At 39.0% G+C, this 24,499-nt stretch overlaps 1 protein-coding gene and 1 long non-coding RNA gene across 7 annotated transcripts in view; both read left to right on the top strand.

Annotated features, from left to right (window-relative positions):
• LOC120115099 (receptor like protein 21-like) overlaps positions 1-24,499 on the top strand; it is a 74,278-nt gene that overhangs the window by 18,194 nt on the left and 31,585 nt on the right. The window lies entirely within an intron of this gene.
• On the top strand, positions 19,081-20,582 carry LOC120115113. The gene is made up of 2 exons (XR_005515451.1): positions 19,081-19,334; positions 19,647-20,582. It is a non-coding gene; the product is annotated as an uncharacterized LOC120115113 (long non-coding RNA).

Here is a 24,499-nt window from a genome sequence, read left to right as displayed (position 1 = left end):
CATTTAAGATTTTGAGATCAGATTATATATATTAGTCAACTAGTTAATGTACAAACTCAAATTGTCATCTTTTTATTGAAAAATGACGAGTTTGGAGCACAATGAATAGTTATGAGACCATTTTGTAACTTTTAATAGTTAGGAGACTTAAAAAAGTAATGTCTTATAGTTCAGGGGCCATTTTAACTTATAATAGTCGGATGACACAATAAAACAACACTCTGTAGCTGGTGACCATTTATATACTTTAAAGATTTCTACGATAATTAAAGATTTCTACACTCTATAGTCTTGGTAGAGTCCTTGTGTATGCAGAAAATCCTGTTGGGAGACTTAACCATCAAAGCTAAGGGTGCGACACGGATCAGTCCGGATTAGTCAAGACGAAGCTTGAAACCGGAAGGAAGAAAAAATGATAATGAACGAAACACGAATCGGTCTGATAAGATGATGTATTATGTTTCTTAAATAATATTTAGTATTTGAATCTTGATTCTGTTTACCTCGTTATGGTGGCGGATATGGTTGATGATCATGGCACGTGGAAATGGCCGCTTCTCTCTTCGATTCTCCAGGAATTCTTCACAGACTAATGTGCACAATGACACCAATTAGGACTCAAACTGCTGATAATTTGGGATGGAAGTGGAAGCCGAATCGGTTGTTTACTGTTTGGTCGGTATACGAGGTCAGGAAGCCGAATCAATTATTGTGATGTTAAATCAAACCTTGAAAAAAAATAAATAAAAAATAACAACTAAACGATTGAAAACGTGTCGTATATATAACGAAAAACGTGTCATAAAGACAGAAGAAAATGTATCATAAAGATAGAAGAAAACGTGTCATAAAGAAATAATATTAAAAATAAAAAACAAGAAAAAAAATAAAGATACTCTATAATAAAATAAATGATAAATAAATACCGACGGTCGGCAACCAGAACTAAGACTAAAATCGCCGTCGATTAAAAAATAAAGAAAAAAGGTAATGAGGATTAAAGAAAAAGAAAAAAACAGGGCAAACTCTCATATAATTTTTCATATTAATTTTAATTTTTTGGTCTTTATTTTAATAAAATGATTTTGTTTAATGATTTTTCATAACATAGTCTCAAAGTATTTTCATATATAAAATTTTAAAAGGTAAAGGTAATTAACATTTTTATATAATATTTTAAATTTGTTATTATTTAAAAATAAAATAATAATAAAAAAAATTAAAAAAGTTAAGATTTATTCCATCCAATATCCTTAATGTGTTTATCATTATGTGAGCTTATTATAATATTTGTCATTGTTTGGTCGCACGTTTAAAAATGTGTATGGATTGGATTTTTGGACCTAAACCTCATATCCTTCACTCGTCACTCGTATTGACGTCGGCCATAATAACGATTATTCTGCAGGCTCGTTCTAACTGATAAATAACAGGAGAAAATTCACCCAAAAACCAGAGAAAAAGTCTCTAGGGTTTATTAGAATGTGGACAACGTGCGCATCGAAAGGGGCTTTTCGAATTGGGGTCTTATGCACGATTCCGACACCTGTAGCCAAAGTTATGGCTAAAAGACTGAAACGCACTCAAAACGGCCCCAATGAGGAACATATCACAATCAACTCCCGCCTTTGCGCTGATATGAAAACTCATGGTATCTCAGCGCCATCAAGGTGCAATCTGACAGCTCAGCATCATCTGTCTCGGATTCCCCTGCATCACGTATCGATTGGGGTTTGACAAGATTCTATCTAACCCGAAATCTGACATGATTTTTAGATAAAATCTCACACTCAGCTTGATCTAATTTGACACATATTTATACTTTTATTTTTAATAGGTGTAACAGTGACTTAATTTGAAAATATACAAAGGGCTATCATTGTAAATATTTAAATATATAAAGGATAGTTATACTATTGTCGGAACCGTCTTTCGGTTGGGCCCCGGAATTGGGCTTCGACTTGGATTAATTGGTTTGGAGTCGCCACCGATCATTTATTTTATGAAAAAATGGGTTGATCGGATACCTTATTTCTTACCTGATCTGCGTCGTACCAAAAGATATGTCGGATCCGGGAGTCGGTTACGGTCAAGGAAGGATTCATGAACATGTCCCTTTAATTAATTAATGGGCGGTGGGCTCTTGCTTTCTAAAACTGTGAGCTAGTCAAGTCTCAAAATAATATATAGTAAAATATAATTAATAATAAAAATGGAAAACAGACAAAACAAAACAAACGATATATATATATATATAATAAAATATATCTATGTAATAACGTTATGTGGAAAAATAATTGAAAAAACAAATAAAAAAATTAACACATGTATATAATAAAAATGTTAGGAAAGATAATAATAATAAATAAAAATGAATAAACGAAAGAACTAAAAGTAATATCTATATATGAAAAGGAAACGAAAAGAAATAATAAAATATATATATATATATATATATATATATATATATATACAATGTTAAATAAAAAAAATTAAATAAAAGAGACTAAATTGAAATAAAAATAAATTTAGTGGCCAAAATCCGAAACGAAAATCAAGATATAAATGCGATTGGGGGTTAAAATCAGGCTTTTAAAAAACAGTGAGGGACCAAAGTGGGTACTTTCCCACTAATTCTTAAAAGCACGCGGATGGTTTAAGTATAAATCAAATTTTTATCCAAATTCATTTCTCTCTTCTCCAAGCCGAATCCTCTCCCATCCCTTCGTTTTCTCTCTTCAATTCATCCTTGGATGAACACGCCGCCACCTGGGTTCCTGATGACCAGAAAAAACCCGTCACCGCCTCGCCGCCGCCGTTGAACGGCGACGACCACGTTCATCGGCGGCAAAAATCCAAAATTTTCCATTTTCCGAGAGGTCTCTGTACCCTCGTTTGAAAAAAAACATATTGATTTTATAAAAGGAGGCCTCGGGAGGGTAGATCTAGGATAGATCCACTCGAAATACCTCCCCTGGTCATCGGCCGAACATTTTCCTTGGGGTTTTCCGGGCAAAATAGCAAGCAACACTCGACATGCAACGATGAAATAGAAACAACAAAGGTGAGAAAAAAAAACGCTACCTTTTTATTCTCTTTTTCAAAAAACTCTACAAGTGTTTGAACTTTCTTGTGTTGGCTATGATGAGTTTGCGTGTGTGGTGATTTCTCTGTAACCTTGTACAAACTTGGTGTCTGTGTCAATTTTTTTTTGCGGCTCCCCTTTTGAATGTGATTACATGGGTATTTTAGTACAAAAGAGACCCTATTTTAGGAGTCCTAATGGCATACAAATTGATCTTTTAACGTTTTTGGTGGTTGCCTTGCGAGGTCCTTGCGTCGGACGTTCGGCGTGAAGATCGGAGGTGCGGGTGAGGAAGAGTCCTCGCGGGAAACGGCGCCTGCTTGCTAAGTTCTGGAAACCCTACCCCGGATTGATTCGGTGTTGAGGCTTGGACCGGTTCACGCGGGTTGCAGCTGATTGACCGGTTCGTGTGTGCTGCTGGGCCACTCATAATCCTGATACAGAAATGAAACGAATATGTTAGTTTAATAATAATAATAATAATTGTAATATATATAATATATATATATATATATGTTATTTCAGTCATAAAAAGTGTGTCTACAGCTGCCCCTCTTTGCCCATAGTCGTGTAACGAGGATAGGCCAAGATAAAAGACCCATTTTTCGTTTACCATAAAGTGGTCAAATCCCATCGAATATCCTCTATTGTAGAGTTGAAATTCTATATTTGATTGGTTTTGTCAATTTGGATTAAATCAGGAAAATGACTCCCTCGCCGTGAGGTTGAGTTGAACTTTAGCACGATATCCTTCGCTGTGAAGTTGAAATCGAACTCAAAGCTCTGACCAGTAGCTCCTGGATCGTCTTCTGACTCAAGATACTTCATCGTGAAGGTGAAACTTGTCTTGAAGACTTTCGGTGTTGCTATGCTGCAGGTCTATTTGTGAAGTTGGAGCGTAGGGCCTCTTCGTCGTGAAGTTGAGCCTGAGTATTGAAATCCAATGTAGGTTGTGTTGTTTCAGGGTCAATATCCTTCGCCGTGAAGTTGAAATCGACTCTGAAACTGGAAAGTTTATTGACAGACACTCCTTCTTTGAGTTGAATATCCTTCGCTGTGAAGTTAAAATTGGCTCCGAAATTGAGAAGTTGTTTGTTGACAACCAGCGGTCCCTTCGCGTGAAGTTGAACTTGCGTATCTCGAGTCCAATATCCTTCGCTGAAGTTGAAATTGGGCTCCGAAATTGGGAATTGTTTGTTGACAACCAGCGGTCCCTTCGTCGTGAAGTTGAACTTGCGTTGTCTGGAGTCCAATATTTCGCTATGAAGTAAAATTGCTCTGAAATTGAGGTTGTTTTGTTGACAACCAGCGGTCCTTCGTCGTGAAGTTGAACTTACGTTGTCGGGGTCCAATATCCTTCGTTGTGAAGTTGAAATTGGCTCTGAAATTGAGAAATGTTGTTGACAACCAGCGGTCCCTTCGTCGTGAAGTTGAACTTGCGTTGTCTGGAGTCCAATATCCTTCGTTGTGAGTTGAAATTGGCTCTGAAATTGAGAAATGTTTGTTGACAACCAGCGGTCCCTTCGTCGTGAAGTTGAACTTGCGTTGTCTGGAGTCCAATATCTTCGTTGTGAAGTTGAAATTGGCTCTGAAATTGAGAAACGTTTGTTGACAACCAGCGGTCCCTTCGTCGTGAAGTTGAACTTGCGTCGTCTGGAGTCCAATATCCTTCGTTGTGAAGTTGAAATTGGCTCCGAAATTAAGAAATGTTTATTGACAACCAGTGGTCCCTTCGTCGTGAAGTTGAACTTGCGTCGTCTGGAGTCCAATATCCTTCGTTGTGAAGTTGAAATTGGCTCCGAAATTAAGAAATGTTTATTGACAACCAGTGGTCCCTTCATCGTGAAGTTGAACTTGCGTTGTCTAGAGTCCAATATCCTTCGTTGTGAAGTTGAAATTGGCTCTGGGTAAAACCTGCAAAGGTATGCATATATGCGATGGTCTGGATGTCATGCTCTTAGGTATGCCTAAAATGTATAGGTAACATATGTTATTCTGGGCTCTGGAGAGAAATCTTGATCTCCGGTGGCCTGTCGTTGTTGACTCTGATTTTGAAAGCTTGAAGTTCCGATCCCTGATCTTCAAATTCTTCAAATGTTTGAATCTGATGTGCACATTCTGGTTTTTTTTTTTTTTTGAAAGATGCTTCTCAACTATCTCAAGCATGGCATGAGCCTTGATCGGCTTCTGGGTACCTGTACTTTTCAATGAATCTTTGTACAGTATATAAGCTTATCTTTCACAAAAAATAAATAAATCATTAGGTTTAAATCTAATTCAAGATGCTCGGAAGGAATTAGAGGAAATATTGTCTTTATTCACAAGGGAGGAGAATGACAAATAATACATGGCAAACATTCTAAAAAACGAATACACGATGATGTGTAAATGGATGTCTTAGATCTCGATAACGTGGCACTTCTGGCTGAAAAGCCGTTTGGTGACCTTGAATGCAGCCTTTGCCAAAGGATCTTTGAAAATGCGACAACGTTGGGAGGGTGCGATTCTCCGATTTATTAAGTTTGTAGAAGATGTGCGGGATGTTTCCACTGTTAATATCCAAATCGCCCTTTCCGGGTTTTCAACTTGGACTCATCCTTGGTTACAAGACACCCTTTGCGGGTTTTCATCTTGAACCCACCTTATTTTTCTTCTTTATTCTTTTTTCCTCTTTTTCTTTTTTCTTTTCTCAATTTAGGGCGCCCTTTCGGGTTTTCACCCTAAACGTTCTTCTCTTTTCTTTTGTCTTTTTTTTTTTTCAACTTAGGACGCCCTCTCGGGTTTTCATCCTAAGCGAGTATTTCTTGACTACGTCCGAGTAGTTAATGGGATGTGGCAGCTCAGGTCCGTCCATTTCAGCCAGGATAAGGGCTCATCCGGAGAAAGCCTTCTTCACGACATAAGGTCCTTCCCAATTTGGCATCCATTTTCCTCGGAAATCTTTCTGGACTGGCCAAATTCTTTTTAGCACTAGATCCTCTTCACGGAATATTCTCGGGCGCACCTTTTTGTCATGTGCTCGGATCATTCGTTTCTGATAGATTTGACCATGATGAATGGCTTTCAGTCTTTTTTCATCTATCAGATTAAGCTGATCATATCTGGATTGTGCCCACTCTGCATCATCCAGTTTGACTTCTGACAAGACCCTGAGAGACGGAATCTCGACTTCAATGGGTAGCACTGCTTCCATTCCATAGGCTAGTGAAAATGGAGTTGCCCCAGTAGAAGTTCGTACCGAGGTTCGATAAGCGAACAAAGCAAAAGGCAACTTCTCATGCCAGTCTTTGTAAGTTTCAGTTGTTTTCTCCACTATCTTCTTAATATTTTTGTTTGCTGCTTCTACTGCTCGTTCATCTTTGGTCTGTAAGCAGCGGAATTGTGATGTTTTATGTTGAACTGTTCGCAAGCAGCATCATCATCTTGTTGTTCAAGTTTGTTGCGTTATCGGTGATAATCCTTTCAGGTAGACCATACCGACATATAATTTCTTTCTTCAGAAACTTGCAAATAGTGGATTGAGTGACACTGGCGTAGGACGCAGCCTCTACCCATTTCGTGAAATAGTCAATTGCTACGAGAATGAAACGGTGACCATTCGAAGCCTTCGGATGGATTTGCCCGATAACGTCCATGCCCCACACAGAGAAAGGCCATGGTGATGTCATTACATGAAGCGGATGGGGTGGAACATTTATCTTGTCTCCATAAATCTGACATTTATGACATCTCCTAGCATAGTTGATGCAATCACTTTCCAGTGTGGACCAAAATATCTGCATCTCATTATTTGTCTTGACATCATATGCCCATTTGCATGTGCTCCACAAACCCCATCATGTACTTCTTCCACTATCATTTTTGCCTCTTCAGCATCGACGCACCTTAACAGAACTTGGTTATGGCTTTTCTTGTATAAAACCTCTCTGTCAAGGACATATCCAGCTGCCAACCTTCTAAGGGTCTCTTCTCGATTTCAGTGGTTTTTTCTGGATAACTCCGATGCTTGATATACTGCAGAATGTCGTAGTACCAAGGCTTAGTGTCTTTCACTTCTTCAATTTGGTAACAATGAGATGGGTATTCATACGACTGCATGTTAATTGGCATCATTTCAGACTCCCCGCCAGCCTTGAATGTGGCTGCCAAGGTAGCTAAAGCGTCAGCCATTGATTTTCTTCTCTAGGCACGTAGTGGAAGGTGACTTCGTCGAACTCTTCGAGCAGATCCAACACTAGTTTTCGGTACTCTAATAGCTTTATATCCTTGGTTTCCCACTCTCCTCGGAGCTGATAGATTACTAAGGCTGAGTCTCCATACACTCGCAAAGTCTTTATATTTTGCCCCAGTGCAGCCCGAATTCCCAAGACACAGGCTTCATATTCTGCCATGTTATTGGTACAATCAAAGTTCAGTCTGCTGGTAAATGGGTAGTGACTCCCTTCTGGGGAGACTAGAACTGCCCCGATGCCATGTCCTAGTGCATTTGATGCCCCATCAAAGTGCATTCTCCAGGAACTGTCCGCTAAAATGCTTGCTTCCTCTAAAGATATGGCCATTAAGTCTTCGTCTGGGAAATCAAAGTCCAGCGGCTCATAGCTCTCATCAGTTCTGCTTGCCAAAAAATCGGATATGGCGCTGCCTTTTACCGCTTTTTGGCTCACGTATTCGATGTCAAATTCAGACAAAAGCATCTGCCATCGGGCTAACCTTCCGGATAGAGCAGGTACACCCATCATGTATTTTAGAGGGTCTAACTTGGAAATCAGCCAAGTGGTGTGATACAACATGTATTGTCGAAGTCTTTTTGTAGCCCAAACTAGGGCACAACAAACATTCTCAATAGGAGGATATCGGACCTCGCAATCGGTGAACTTCTTGCTTAAGTAGTAGATGGCTCTTTCCTTCTTCCCAGACTCGTCGTGTTGACCCAGGACACACCCCATGGAGCTCTCGAATATGGAGAGATACAAGAATAGAGGTTTTCCTGGGATAGGGGACATCAAGACATGAGTGCGAGATAAGTACTCTTTTACCTTCTCGAATGCAATCTGACAGTTTTCATCCCATGCCCCAGGGCTATTTTTTCGAAGAAGGTGAAAGATTGGATCACACTTGTCGGTTAACTGAGATATAAACCGAGCTATGTAATTCAATCTTCCTAAAAAATCTCGGACCTCCTTTTGTGTTTGTGGTGGAGGTAGACTCTGGATAGCCTTGACTTTATCAGGATCAACCTCAATGCCTTTTCTACTGACTACAAAGCCTAATAGCTTCCCGGATGTCACCCCGAAGGTGCACTTGCTAGGATTCAGCCGTAACTGAAATTTTCTCAATCTCTGGAAGAGCTTTCTCAAATTCTCGACATGTTCATTCTCAGTCTGTGCCTTGACAATCATGTCGTCGACATAAACCTCGATTTCTTTGTGCATCATGTCGTGGAACAGGGTCACCATAGCTCTCTGATATGTTACCCCAGCATTCTTTAATCCGAAAGGCATCACTTTGAAACAGAAAGTTCCCCACATTGTGACGAAAGTGGTCTTCTCCATATCTTCAGGATGCATCTTGATCTGATTGTACCCCGAAAATCCGTCCATGAACGAAAAGTATGCGTTCCCGGCTGTATTATCCACCAGAGTGTCTATGTGTGGCAGAGGAAAGTTGTCCTTGGGACTGGCCTTATTAAGGTCCCGGTAATCGACACATGCGCACTTTCCCGTCCTTCTTCGGCACAGGCACTATGTTGGCCACCCACTCAGGGTATTTGGCTACTTGGAGAAAATCGGCATCAAATTGCTTCTTGACTTCCTCCTTGATCTTAAGGAGCATTTCTGGTCGCATTCTTCTCAGTTTTTGCTGCACAGGTTTGAATTCTGGTTTGATTGGCAGTTTGTGAACTACCATATCCGTGTCTAGTCCCGGCATATCTTGATACGACCAAGCAAACACATCTCCGTACTCCTGAAGTAAGACTATCAGGTTTTTTCTTGCTTCAGTCGAAAGAGTTGTGCCAATTTTGACCTCCTTTCGATCTTCCTCAGTGCCCAAATTTAAGATTTCGATCGCCTCCTCATGTGGCAGTATTTGCTTTTCTTCTCTTTCTATCATTCTCAACAATTCGGTAGGCAAGTTGTACTCCTCTTCATTATCGCATTCATCAAATTCCCCAAGACAAATGGTTGATTCAAAATCCACCTCCGGATCAGGATCATCAGTGCCCACATTATCGTTGTCTGGAAACCTGAAAGGAGGAAGATGTGTATGTGTGAGAGGATAATATCCCACACGGAATGGTCAAGAACTAACTTTGAGAGTAACTGGAAATGAAGTACTGGAATGAAGGAGATAGATAATGAATAAAAGAAAATTTGTTTGCCATGGAAAAGAAAATGCATCCTTTATTAAACTTAAACAAAACATTTATTCACCCTTACAAAAGATCACCTATTGCCCCGGGTATAGGCAAATAGGGATAGTTCGAATATTACTCTGAAAGATTCTTGTAAACCCAGGTAGTTCTTCCACCGACCAACTGCTAGGCACGAACCATGTGGCAGAAGGCATATCCCGGATATCTCCGTTGTCAACATCTTCTGTGGTCACGGCATTAACGTTCAGATCTTCCAGAGCCGTTCTAACTCGGATATGGTGGTCTCAAAACATAACCACCTGACTTGAATGTTCTGAAAAGCGGCGGGAATGTCATGGGCTTCCATTGAAATTCGTTCCCAGTCAATCTGGCCAATCTTCTCTCCCGGTTCTTTTGGATCTCCTTTCTCTTTCATGATAACTAGGCTGAAAACCGAGCCCAAATTGGTCTAGTTTTGGGATAGGACGGGCAGGATTGATCATTCCTTGCAAATATTTCCCAAAACCTCTCCCGGTTCTGGCACCTCGGCCTAGGGTTTGCTTGATCTCCATCCTTGTACATTGGAGAGTCGAGGTCTTGGGATTCTCTTTCCTTCCGCCACAAATGTGGCATTCACAAACTCCAAAGAGCGGAACGAACATTCTACCGCTTCCTCGTCTACTTCGATGTATGGAGCCTCCGTGGTCACGCTTGCCACGATATCTTCCTCAGCGTTGATAGTTACTAAGGCTCCGTCAATAACAAATTTAACCTTTTGGTGCAACGTGGAGGGTACTGCACCTGCTTGATAAATCCATGGCCTTCCCAAAAAGACAGCTATAAGACGGCATGATATCCATCACAAGGAACTCAACATCATAGGTGGCTGGTCCGATGGTCAATGGTACCTCGATCTTTCCGATTACCTCTCTTTTGGTCTCATCAAATGCTCGGACCACATTCTGACAAGTTCTTATATGAGAGGTATCGATTGGTAGCCTCTTCAATGTAATTGAAGGCATCACATTCAGGGCTGAACCATTATCGATTAAGACACTTGGTAAAGCGTGCCTCTTACAGTAGGTAGTAATGTGTAACGCCTTTGTTCGGCCTCTTCCTCCGGATGGAATCTCATCATCTGAAAACGAGATGAGATTATCAGCTTGAATATTGTTCACAGTCGATCCATCTTGTTGACTGGTATGTCTTGTGGTACGAATGTTTGATTAAGGACATTCAACAGCGCTTCTCGGTGTGCTTCCGAACTTAAAAATAGTGCTAGCATTGAAGTACGTATAGGTAAGTTGTGGAGCTGTTCTACAATGTTGTACTCGCTGTGCTTCAAGATCTTGAGGAACTCTTTAGCTTCTTCCTCCTTTATAGGTTCATTGACAACTAGTACATCTCCTTTGAACGGCTCCAGTGGTCTTTGCCCCACTTTACTATTACCTCCTCCGGAAGTACTCACTGACACTCGTACTTCCATGGCACTTGCCGATTGTCCTTATATTGAAAAGGCCGAGGTGCGGAGATTACCACCTTGGCTGGTGTTGTCACTGTCATGCTTGCCTTAGGGGTAATTATCAAGGACTACCCTAACAAATTTTCTATCTGATGATTCTCCGGTGGCACAAACATCTGCTTCCAAAGAATCTTGAATTTCTTCGTAAAACTCCAGCTCTTTCTGGTTCATCATGAGTTGGACTAACGATCTGAACTCTGGGCAATCTTGTACTTTATGTCCTTCTTCGTTGTGGTAACAACAATGGTTACCATCTTCATTTTCTGTCGTATCTGGATATGGCGCAAGAAGCCCTGCCTTCACCATTTGGCTCCATACCCAAGCCAAAGGAGATTTGACCTCTGAAACACTCAATTTAACTTTCCTGCCCCCTTCGGTAGTAACGGCATTGATTCCTGTCTCCTGATGATTGGGCAAGGGATTCTGGGCGACGTTTGGTGCCGGAGTTGAAAGTGATCCAATTCTTGTTACGCATTCGTTGCACAAGTCTCTTGAATGCGAGACAACTTTCAATCGAATGCCCCTGCACACCGCCATGGTATTCGCAGTGGGCGCTCTCGTCATACCATTTCGGGTAAGGGGGATTTATTGGATTCATAGGATAAGGTGACACTGCATGAGTGTCGAAGAGCTGTTGGTATAATTCTTTATACGTCATGGGAATGGGGTCAAACTGCTCCCTTTCCCTTTCTCTTCTTGGTTCTCTGGTTCTGTCTAGAAGTACCGGATGGTACAGCTGCTGTGGAATTTGAGCTTGAGATCGTAACCCCCTTGTTGACGTTGTAGGTGTTCACATTGTTGATCTCTCGCTCCTTGTTTTTCATGGGAGGCTTTTTACTAGAGTCTCCTCCCTCAATCTTCCTTGTTTAATGGCCAACTCGATCATTTCGCCGGCCATGACTAAATCTGAAAAACTCCCCGACGTGATTGCTACCAAATGCCTGAAGTAAGGTGCCCTCAGGGTCTGTACAAACAGCTTTCTAGTTTCCTTTTCATCCAAGGGTGGATGAACTTGCACAGATAAATCCCTCCATCTCTGTGCGTACTGTCAGAAACTCTCATTGTGTTTTTCTCTAGGCTTTGTAACATGACCCGGTCTGGTCTCATATCGTTGATATGCTTATACTGCTCCAAGAAAGACTTGGCTAAGTCTTTCCACATCTTGATATGAGTTCGGCTAAGCTGGTTGTACCACCGAATAGCTGAACCGGACAGGCTCTCCTGGAAACAATGGATCAGGAGTTGGTCATTCCCGCCATATCCTGTCATCTTTCGACAGAACATAGTGATATGGGCTGAAGGGCAACTGTTCCCGTCGAACTTCTCAAACTCAGGAACTTTAAACTTTGGTGGAAGCACCAAGTCTGGAACTAGACTCAGTTCTATTGCGTCCACTCCATAATAATCATAGTCTCCCTGGACCATCTTTATTTGATCTTCTAATATTTTTATCTTTTCTTCCATTTTTTTGGCTTTATCTTCCTCATCAAAGTCTGGGACATGATAATCATCCGGATGATCATCAGGGATGATTGTAGAAGCTTGTATCTTCACAGCAGGTGCAACTTTTGCTTTGGTAACGAATGAGTCTCCGGGTAGTGCTGTTTTCCCTTTAGTAGCAGATGCGTCCCCGAGTAATATTCCGGGTGAGATAACCACTTGCGGGGTTGGTGGTATGGCCACTCCCTAGGAAGAAATGCCCCCTGATGCACTAGCTTGCTGTAGACCCGACAGCTTGGCTATGATTTGGTCAACCAAGGACTCCTGATTTTTCTTGATGGACTCAAGAGTACTTTCATTGTTCTGAGCCATCTTATCTTCTAGTTCCTTTTGAAGTCTTGCCATGTGCTCTTCGATCTTCTCCATTCTGGCTTCCATTTGTCTCTTTTTTGCTCGAGTATTGTGCGGGTGATATGTATCTGATGCTTGTGGTGGTAAGCTCAGTGTCTGAGACATGTTCTGTTAGTTAATACGAATGTAAAAACATGGAAAAAAACATAAAATAAACAGACATGAAATATAAAATGCAAGAAATGCAATGCATGATGTATGAAATTGGAGGCATTGATCCAGAAAAGTGTTCATTATTATAAATAACCCTTGTTCAGACAAAAATGTCTTATCTTTTAAGAGACATAAAAACAGATTAAAGGTACATTCGGACTAAATCCTCTAGACCCCGAACAGCTTCCAGTAGGTTGACAAGTCTTCTGCCTTCATCTGTCACTGGTTGAATGCCTTGTCGAACCACACCAGCTTCCCTTGCTAGGCCGTGAAGATGACGGGCTGCTTTTTGCACTTGATCCAGGAAATCTCGGATGGTTGCGTCTCGGGCCCTCACCCTTCGCTGTACTTGTTCCCAACGGAAACGCCATTGTAATCCTCCGTCGAAAGGCACTATCTGAAGCTCGTTTGCTTGCTTCTTGAACCCATCTACAATAGCTTCTAACTCAGCTATTGTCTTGCCATCTTTCTCATGTTGTCTTTCTAAGTCAGCTACCCGAACTCTCAAGCGCTGGTTCTGATATTGACTATCTGCCAAGCGTCTTTGGGCAGTCTTCATCTGTTCCTTCCAAGCTTTTCATCAGGCCCCTCAAACTTCCTTTTCAGGCTATGAGCTTCGTCTTTCCAGTATTCAGAGGTTACCTTCAACTTGGAGTTATCCTTGACCTTATCTTGATACCCCTATCTCAAGTCTTCGAGCTCAAAACGGACTCTTTTTTGTTCTTTTTCCAATTTTTCTGCCCGATCTTTCTGAGAGTCAGCATCAAGCTTCCACTGATAACGTTCAGCTTCCAGTTCCTTTATCCTTTGCTTCAGCTCATTATTCACGGCTTCAAACTCGGTCTTGGCTATCTCGAGTTCAGAAGGGACATGCCTGAGATGTTCTTCCATGGTTCGGGTGTCATCACAGTTTGGCACAGGGATGTTGTCATTCTTTCTCAATCTTCGCCACTCCACATAATCCGGAGTGAGCATGCTTCTGGCAGCTACAACATCCATCCGGAATACTTTTCTCCAAGAATCGGCTGCTTCTTTGATCATCTTCTTATAGCTGTCGCCATGATACTCAAACTCTAACCTAGCCAACCCGCACGTTGCTGGGACAAACTGACGTGCTCCATATTGTCTAAGTGCTAATAGCGGAGCATACCCGACTGCTCCCCAAAGTCCAAGTAAGGTCACAGTGTCGGAGTCACCACATCGAAAAAGAACATCACTGAGGAATAACCAAGGGGCTCTCCAGACAATATCTCGGTCTTGAAGATGCGTAAAGACCTTCATCCATTTTTCTTTCGAAGCGCCTTCATGCCATTTTAAGGTAATAAATTCACCTAGAGGTGAATAGGTGGTGCTGAAACGGCGGTAGGCAACCCCGTCAGTCTTCTAGAAGTGGCTGTGAATCCAGACCTGAAGGAGCTGAATGCACCCGGTGAATCTTCCTCCGCCAGTTCTTCGGCAATGGTTGAGCGATCGAAAGGTCTCGGCCAAGATGGCTGGTGCTGGGTTAACTCGTTTAGAAAGTTGCTCAAATAGTTCCACCACGGCAGCGTCAATGCACCCCAAAACCTTCGGAAATATGATCAAACCGTACAGACCCAGTGCAAAAAGGTTTATAGTCTTCCACTCATCAGGGTGGTTTTTCATTAGTTGCTTTATATGGATCCACTCGATTCCTTCCCCGCTACCTTTGTGCCGGAGTCGATCAGTCACCCACTTTTCATCAACCCCTGCAATCTTGGCCAGTCCGTTCTTGAAGGGCTGACTCTTGATATGTTTAATATATGCCCTCTCTAGTTTGATGCTTTCGCAGTGCAGTAGAGTAGTATACTCTTCGATAGTAGGCACCATGTCTTCCTGGTTAAAGGTGAAACAACTATATCCAGGGTTCCAGAATTGAATTAATGCTCGGAGTAAGGGCTCATCAGTCTTGACATGGAGCAAGAGGGCGATATCACCATATCGTTGGCTGAACTTCTGCTTTCTGTCATTCTTCCAACTGTCCCAAATGTTTCGCAGCTCTTGGACATTATTCTGTTTCAGGCTGACAGCGGCATAACTAACCAGTTCTAACACATAGTTTCCCTGAAGACTGTCTCCCTTCTCTTTCTGAGCCTTCTCGGACCATAGTCGTGCCTCAGCGTTTTCAATCTCTTGTATTACAACACCTTTGTCCATTAATTCGAATTATTTTGTGTATAACAAACGCTTTTTAGGGATCAATAGCCTCTTGTAATGATGCAAACGCTAGAAAACAAACACAAAGGCAAAAACGTTAGTAAAATAAAAATACAAAAAAAAAATAAAAAAAATGACGGAAGGAAAAAGCGCAAAAAAAACATGGTTATGGTAAAAATATCCTAAGTTTTGGAACGTGGTTTCGGGGTAGGCTCTAATTTCTTCATGGTCTCCCGGTTTAGGTTTAAAAAAACGGTACCCGAGTTCTCCTTGTCGGTGCCCCCCTTGGGCTTGCCAGACCCTTAGTCCTAAACCCATCACAGGCTTGTGTGGACTAAGTTAAACTCGAGGGGACACATTCTCTTATGCCCGCACGGTGAATAAATTCACATGAAGACATAAGATATATGAATCCCGAAGGCTACTTGCTAGGCCCGCACGGTGAATAAATTCACACGAAGGCGTCGCTTTCACCCCCACTTAAAATAGGAATTGGAGCTCGGGTATAGAGCCTTAGATGAAAAAAACTTTGAAGTCTGAAATCATGAGAAAACGATTAGTCCAACTATTTACTCGAAAATATAATCAAAAGTAAGTAAAAAGGATCGAAATATTACCTTAAAATTTAAACTTACCATTTTCGTTAAAAAGACAACTGGAAATTACCTTAGCCTGACTCACTTACCTGTCCCCAGCGGAGTCGCCAAGCTGTCGGAACCGTCTTTCGGTTGGGCCCCAGAATTGGGCTTCGACTTGGATTAATTGGTTTGGAGTCGCCACCGATCATTTATTTTATGAAAAATGGGTTGATCGGATACCTTATTTCTTACCTGATCTGCGTCGTACCAAAGATGTGTCGGATCCGGGAGTCGGTTACGGTCAAGGAAGGATTAGCACCCTTGAACCACCCTTTCGGTACTATGTAATTTCCAGTTGTCTTTAATTAAGAAAATTGTAATTTAAACTAAAAGGTAAAATAACAATCCGAATTATTTTACCTCTGACGAATTAAAACATATCCTTTAAAAGTCAAAAGACGTGTTAGATAAAAAGAAAATTAAATAATCAAGAAAGAGAAATCGAAAGAAATAAAGAAAATAATAATAATAATAAATAAAACGTAAAATAATAAAAAAGTTAATGATAATATGCCAATCCTAGGCTCATGTTTCGAGAGTGTCAGAAACTGAGCACCTAAACCTTGACCCATGAACATGTCCCTTTTAATTAATTAATGGGCGGTGGGCTCTTGCTTTCTAAAACTGTGAGCTAGTCAAGTCTCAAAATAATATATAGTAAAATATAATTAATAATAAAAATGGAAAACAGACAAAACAAAACAAAACGTATATATATATAAAAAATATATATGTAAGTAACGTTATGTGGAAAAATAATTGAAAAAACAAATAAAAAAATTAACACATGTATATAAGTAAAAATGTTAGGAAAGAAAAAAATAATAATAATAAAAATGAATAAACGAAAGAACTAAAAGTAATATCTATATATGAAAAGGAAACGAAAAGAAATAATATATATATATATATATATATATATATATATATATATATATAAATACAAATGTTAAATAAAAAAATTAAATAAAAGAGACTAAATTGAAATAAAAATAAATTTAGTGGCCAAAATCCGAAACGAAAATCAAGATATAAATGCGATTGGGGGTTAAAATCAGGCTTTAAAAAACAGTGAGGGACCAAAGTGGGTACTTTCCCACTAATTCTTAAAAGCACGCGGATGGTTTAAGTATAAAATCAAATTTTTTATCCAAATATTCATTTCTCTCTTCTCCAAGCCGAATCCTCTCCCATCCCTTCGTTTTCTCTCTTTAGTTCATCCTTGGATGAACACGCCGCCACCTGGGTTCCTGATGAACCCAGAAAAAACCCGTCACCGCCTCGCCGCCGCCGTTGAATGGCGATGACCACCGTTCATCGGCGGCAAAAATCCAAAATTTTACATTTTTCCGAGAGGTCTCTGTACCCTCGTTTGAAAAAAAACATATTGATTTTATGAAAATGAGGCCTCGGGAGGGTAGATCTAGGATAGATCCACTCGAAATACCTCTCCCCTGGTCATCGGCCGAACATTTCCTTGGGGTTTTCCGGGCAAAATAGCAAGCAACACTCGACATGCAACGATGAAATACGAACAAACAAAGGTGAGAAAAAAAAACGCTACCTTTTTATTCTCTTTTTCAAAAAACTCTACAAGTGTTTGAACTTTCTTTGTGTTGGCTATGATGAGTTTGCGTGTGTGGTGATTTCTCTGTAACCTTGTACAAACTTGTGTGTCTGTGTCAATTTTTTTTTTGCGGCTCCCCTTTTGAATGTGATTACATGGGTATTTATAGTACAAAAGAGACCCTATTTTTAGGAGTCTTAATGGCATACAAATTGCTCTTTTAACGTTTGTTGGTGGTTGCCTTGCGAGGTCCTTGCGTCGGACGGTTCGGCGTGAAGATCGGAGCTGCGGGTGAGGAAGAGTCCTCGCGGGAAACGACGCCTGCTTGCTAAGTTCTGGAAACCCTAGCCCCGGATTGATTCGGTGTTGAGGGCTTGGACCGGTTCACGCGGGTTGCAGCTGATTGACCGGTTCGTGTGTGCTGCTGGGCCACTCATAATCCTGATATAGAAATGAAACGAATATGTTAGTTTAATAATAATAATAATAATTGTACAATATATATATATGTTTATTTCAGTCATAAAAAGTGTGTCTACAACTATTTTTTCGATCATATTAACATTTTTTCATCCTAAACTCGTACGACTATACCTTAAAAAATCAACCCAATTCAAACTCAATTTTTTCTTTAAAAAACTAACCTTATAAGAACAAGTCATGTAAAAAAACCGATGAGTCTGTGTTATTTATGGCTTCTTACATACATCTTATTGACAATAATACAAAAACAACAATCTACACGAAACATAAAATCATTTAGTAAATTTTTATATTTGCTTAATATCTTTGCATAACCCTAATGAATATGCATATATAACAAGATTGGATTAAAAAAATCAGCATTAATTTAATTTTTTATTAAAGTAAGGAGATTATAAAATAGTATATGTTCTAAATACTCCTAACCATTTGACATTGACCGCTAAATCACTGTAGTAAGTTGATTCATACACTATTAATTTAATTTAAATAGTTAGATACTCATTCATTCAAAACTAAATAAAAAAATAAAGCTCAAATCTCACTAATGTGCAGCAAATGAGCAAAAGCATGTTCACGTGGGGAGGAAGTGGCTTCGCACTCAATCGTCGAACCTTTCTGAATTAGAAGAAATTTAGAAGAGTTGTCGTTATAATAAGTTAGTCTCTATAAAACTTTGTCTAAATTAGTTAATTAATATATTGAATTATCAAAATTAATGAGATTTTTTTTAATAATGTGTTGAATTTTTTTTGGCCGTGTAGTGTGCAGGGCAATGTGTAGGGTGCATGGCAATTTCTAGGAATCATCTATAACATACTATCCTTGAAAGTGGTCTGAAATAGATGAAGATTTCTGAAAACCGTCTGGAGTGTATAACGTCTTCTTCAGGCTTCATGCATGCACAATAACAGAGATAACTGATGACGTTTCATAAGTCATCGATGATACAAATATCCTTCAAAAATCATTGTCTAATTCAGATGACTTCCAACCGATATCGTAATAAATACTTTAGTTAAAAAGCAATTTTCTTTATACTTTACATGAATAATATTTTCTAACACATTATTGGAGTAATTTTACCCAAATCAATGATTGATATATATATATATATATAAAAACTTTACGACATGAGTTTTGCAATTTATTTGGGCCTTTTTCTTGGACCTTTTTTCTTTCTTTATTAATTTTAACTTTAATTTTGTTTGGATTTGATTTTCTCCTCATTTTCTCTCTCGCGTGCATCTTCCACAGCAAACACCAATTAGCCTTCTTCGAAGAAAGAAGAGCTCTTTATTTCCTCTATTTCTCTCAAAATACCCAACACTTCAATACCCAAAAAAAAAATCATAAAACAGGTAGAAAAAAACTGGGATTAAACCTTTACTTACTTCCGCTGCTTATCTCTTTAATCTGTGATTTTATAATCTAATTTTTTTATTAATTTGAGGGAGAAAAAAAACGATATTGTTCCTTCCTATAATGCCCAATTTGTTGCGGGCTAGGTAATAATCTAATCTTCCCAATTACCATCGAATTTTGTTTTATTTCGAAAACTGATTTAGGGTTATTTTGTTTAACATTCACGCTTTGAATCAAAGCTTTTTTTTTTTTTTGGCTTTTGATCGATACCCATTTACTCTTATGGTACTCAGAAAGATAAAGTTTCTATTTTGAAAAACCTTTTTAGTTTTTTTTTTCGTTTATTTAATCGTTGGATAAAATTGGGGTCTTCTTAAAGTTTTCTATTTTTGTATAATGGGTACTTGGTGTTTGCTCAGTTGGAGTTTTTGTTTGATTGTATATTTTGTTTCTAGGGTTTTCATCCGGATCAACGGATTGGGGGAATTTCCCGAATTGGGAACTGATTAGGGTTCTGATCAGAGTATGAATGAGCTCAACCTCTCGTTTTTGCAGTATCGGATTGAGGAGCTATTTCTCTCGAGCTTTGGTTTTTAAACGGATTGCTTAAGGGAAATGGTTATTGGAAAGCTTTTGGACGTTGAAGAAGATTGCTTTCATGATTACTTGCGTAGATAGTGATTCAAAAGCTTGAGGATTTAGTTGTTTAGACAAAAGGGTGTTTGGGTTTTTAGTGATATTTTTATGTGGTTGATCTCAGTTGGTGGATGATTTTGGCATTGGGTTGTGTTATTGGGAGAAGAAGGTGATGATTCTTTATTGTGCTGCAAACAACAGAGAGTGTCAGATTTTACTGGACTAATTTTGTTTCTTAAAACCCCATTTGGTTTATCATAGTTTTTGAGCTAGAATTCTTGATCAGAAGAGCATTCTTGAAGTTATATTTCTATTTTGGGGCATTGTTGAAGTAGCTTAGGGAAAGATAAGAGTAGGTTTAGCAGTGATTGGAGACTTTGCTGCGGTGATTTTGTCATTCGAAGTGATTTGTTTAGTGTTAGATAGTTGAATTGGGGCTACATTTGAGGTTAGGGAGATTAAAGAGCTTGGTGGATTTAGGAACTTCTTTGAGCTATCGAGAGTGACAGGGAGTTCATGAGGAAACATTGAAGCTGGAAATGTATGCAGGGATATGGTGCATGGATAGGAGCATAGTTACTTGTTGTTCTCTTTCTGGAGCATTGCTACTGGAAGATAATCCAAGTGTTTTTGCGTTCGGAAGGCATTATCGTTTCGTGTTCTAAACTTCTGTGAAATGTCGCGTTGCTTTCCTTTCCCACCACCAGGATATGAAAAGAAGGCTAGGACCAATGACGTGGACTTGCTAAATAAGGTTAACATCATTTGCTTGTATTCTGCGCCATTATCATGGTAGAATCAGTACACATCAGTATCGCGATGAGAACAAATTCCCTGATATCTGAATTGGATTTGAGCTTACGCATTCTGTTTTTATTTCCATGCGATGTTAAACTCTTTATAAAGTTTTTTTTTCCTCTGAAAATGTATTTTATGTATGCATAATCTTCTGTGACTACTTTTACTGAGAATTCAGTAACGCCATGCCTTGCTGAATGAGGCATGTATATAGTTTTATGGATTAGGTTGATAGGCTGTATCATGAACATATCATATAGGAATGGAGCCTTTATTTGAAATGAGCCGAAAGAGATTTGGTGCAGCATTGCTAATTTATTTATATCACCATTAGTCACTAGTTGTTATATTTACGACTGAATGAACATCTCAATTGTTCTTTCAATCGTATATGGTCTATATGAATCTATGTCATGTTTTCTATTATACTTTTTCTGATTTATTTAATTCATAGAACAAAATTTTGCCAATACCCTGTTGAATGAAAGATCAAGTCGGGTTAATATCTCTCACCTTTTCTTTCTCCTCGCTAGAGATAAGCTTCTACTAACTGATGTTTGACTTGCTCTATGGATCACACAATAAAGAATTTTACTATTTTTTCTTCAGGATTTAATGGATTTTTCAATCATCCTTCTTAATGTGCACTTTTATTTCTGTTCTTATTGACGATGATGTTAATGTTTACAACCTTTGATAAGTGACGAGTGACGACACCCGTGTGTAATCAAGCTTGTCCTAAGGTTTAGCTCCCCTCCACTAATTTTGTGTCCTTACTGATTATGATTAATGTATTGAGAAGTAATGGATGAAAAAATATTGGGATAGAATATCAACCACTTCTCCTATTGGTTCGAGTATAAAGTTATTCATTAATTAAGAACACATGAATTTACTTGGTGTCTGTTTTGACTATATCTGGAAGAATCGGTTTCTTCCCGAGTTTTGACATTCTTAATATCTGTTGGAATAGTTGAATCCATATGCACTTGTGTTTGACAATCTTAAGATGGCTGTTAATGCTTTATCATATACCTTTAATTCCCACTGTCACAACCTTTCAAGACGGAATGCAAAGGGATTTTTGAGATAATTATCTTCTACGATGGCCTGTATTTAATCCTGATATATGATCGGTGTGTAATATGTCGATCTAGGTATTTCCGTAGGTATCTTTATATCTGCACTGATTGTAACTTGGTGCAGAATGGATCTTTAACTTTTGGGGTTTACCGAATATCTGTTTGGTAGTTTCTGAGTTATGTCAATATTTCTCTTTTGTATTTTGTTTATGAATCTATATTTAGAAAAACTGCATTCTCGATTTTCAGGAGAAACAAAAAGAGAAGAGTGTTAAGGAGAAGAAGAGGGACAAGGACACGGAGGAGAAGAAGAGAGAAAAGAAAGAAAAAAAGGCTAAAGATAGAAGCGATGGAAAGCAAAAGGATAAGGATAAGAAAGACAAAAAGGAAAAAGACAAAGATAAAAAGAAGGAAAAGGGTCGAGATAGAGAAAAAGAAAAGGACAGAAGTAATAACTCAGAGGAAAAGAAATTATCTGGTCATTCCGATGTTCAGAATGGGGAGAAAATCTCAGATGAGAAGAAACTTCCCGGAAAATCTGAAGGTCACAGTGCGGAGAAGTTTATCCAGAAAGAGAAGGTTAGGTATAAAGATCGAAGCAGTTCGTCAGGTGAGAAGAAACTTGCTGGGCACATTTCAGGTTATAATGGAGAGAAGATTGGCCAGAATTGTCATCTGGCTGAAGATTTCCGGGATTCTAAATTTGTGCAGGAGTTGGCGGGGAGGGTCAGAGATGAAGGTGCAGGAGCTAGAAGCGAATTGGTGGACAAGTTTACGGGTAGTGACCGGAAAAAGGATGAGGGAATGGTCAGTTTTGTGGCTAAGACTGCTAATAAATTGGCTGAAGAGAAGGAAAAGACCAAGAAAAGTGATGATAGGAAGTTCAATGTGCAAGGAATCGAGGAGGAAACGAGAGCTGGTGGAAATGCTATGGTTTCGAACCTTTCTGCAGCAAATAAAGCTAGAGTTGAAGGGATCCCCAATCAAGTGGAGAATAATGCCGAGAGGCGCGGGGAAGGGAAAGAAAAAACCAAAGAAAAAGGAGATGATAAAATCAGGGATAAACGCAGGGATAAACACAGAGAGAAGAAAAGTCACAGAAAATATAAGGATAGGGACAAAGCGAAGGAGGAAAAGGCTAAGGCGAAAGGTGAACATAGGAATTTGGAGTTGGATAACTTAAAAGGAAGCAACAGAAATGACCATCTGAATGTTTGTATACACCCATTTTGACCGGGCTTAAAAAATATATTATTATTATTATTATTAATAAATATTTACACTCTTTTGCAGGACTAAACTCAAGCCCAAAATAATTACCCAAATGAAGCCTAAATTATCAATACAACCCAGTAGCCCAAGACCTAGTTGGAGTCCAAGAATTCAACCCGACCCGTGAGACCCGACCAACCCGACCCGATTCACCTAAGACTAAACAACTTGATGTCGCATAGTGATCTGCCGCCGCTCCACTAATCCCTGCTTCCTGCCACTCACAAGAGATATTGTATTCAAAACAACAAGTATGTAATAATTTTTATTATGTTAGATATGTAAAATGGCTATAAAAGCCAATTGAAAATGTAAGAACAGGGGCGATTCCTCTGGATTTTATTCAAGGAAATACAAAGCAATCTTAAGGTATCTTTGTGTATTTTTTTCCGAAATACCAGTAAGATATTTATATATATATATATATATGCATAATAAACATATATTTTTACAGCATGTAGTAAAAATAGAGATAGATTAAAGGGATTACTTGGTGAGGAGGGTAGAACCGAATCCTTAGGTACTCCAATAATTCTAGTTTTAAGTTTATTTGTTTAATTCTTAGATTGCAACTAAAAAATCAGTTAGTATAAGTTTTTTTGTTTATCTACAGATTTTTTCGCTTTCTAAAAAAATATGTATGAGTTAGGGATTTAAAATTACCTAGATGCCACGGTGTTCGTCGGGGTAGTGTTGACGTCGCCGGAGTTGGGATGAGCCGTCTGCCGTGGGTTGAGTGCTAGAGCAAAAAATAAATTGATAAAATGCTAGGGTTCTATCGCAAAAATGAGAATGAAAATTGGGAAAGGGAGGCATTTGTTTTCGGTTCACGTGAACTGGAAATAAATAAGGAAGAAGAATGGTACCGAATCTCTAAATTTTAATCAATCAAAGGTAAGTAATTTGAATCGAATCTTTAAATTTTAATTTTAATTTCAATTTTCACAATTAAGACAAACCGACAAATTAAATAGTACTGAAAGGGTAATTCAAGGGTGTTAATCATTCCTTGATTGTAACTGACTCCCGAATCTGATATATTTTTGATAAAACGCAGATCAGGTAAAGTGGTATCCGATCAACCAATTCTTTTATGAAAAATAAATATCGATGGCGACTCCAATATTTTATTCTAAATCGAAACCAAATTTCGAACTCCGCCCGAAAAGCGGTTGCGACAATATCATCAGTCTGAAAACGTTGCATCCTTCTAAGGAGGGAAACAAGGATGCCATTGCTGAGGAAAATCTCCGCAAACGGAAGGACTTGGGAGAAAAACGGATTTTTTTCATGGTTAGTTTTATACAATGATTGTATATAGAATCTCGCTGCTTTGAAAACATTTTCAAAGGCGACTGCCTCACCTATATGTCCCCTCGGTCCATCCTGAGTTTGTTCAAGGTGTTGTTGGAAGAATAATTTTTTGAATGTTTACTTTTACTAAACTTTTAGGGTAAATTAACTATCATTTTTGATCTGTTAGTACCTAAACTTTTAATTTATTCAAAACCATTCATAAT

This window comes from Hibiscus syriacus, unplaced genomic scaffold (genome assembly GCF_006381635.1).
Source record: "Hibiscus syriacus cultivar Baekdansim isolate YM2019G1 unplaced genomic scaffold, ASM638163v2 tig00110258_pilon, whole genome shotgun sequence".
Lineage (NCBI taxonomy): Eukaryota > Viridiplantae > Streptophyta > Magnoliopsida > Malvales > Malvaceae > Hibiscus > Hibiscus syriacus.
Note: the sequence above shows the minus strand (reverse complement) of the source record. Positions and strands in the feature narration are given on the sequence as shown.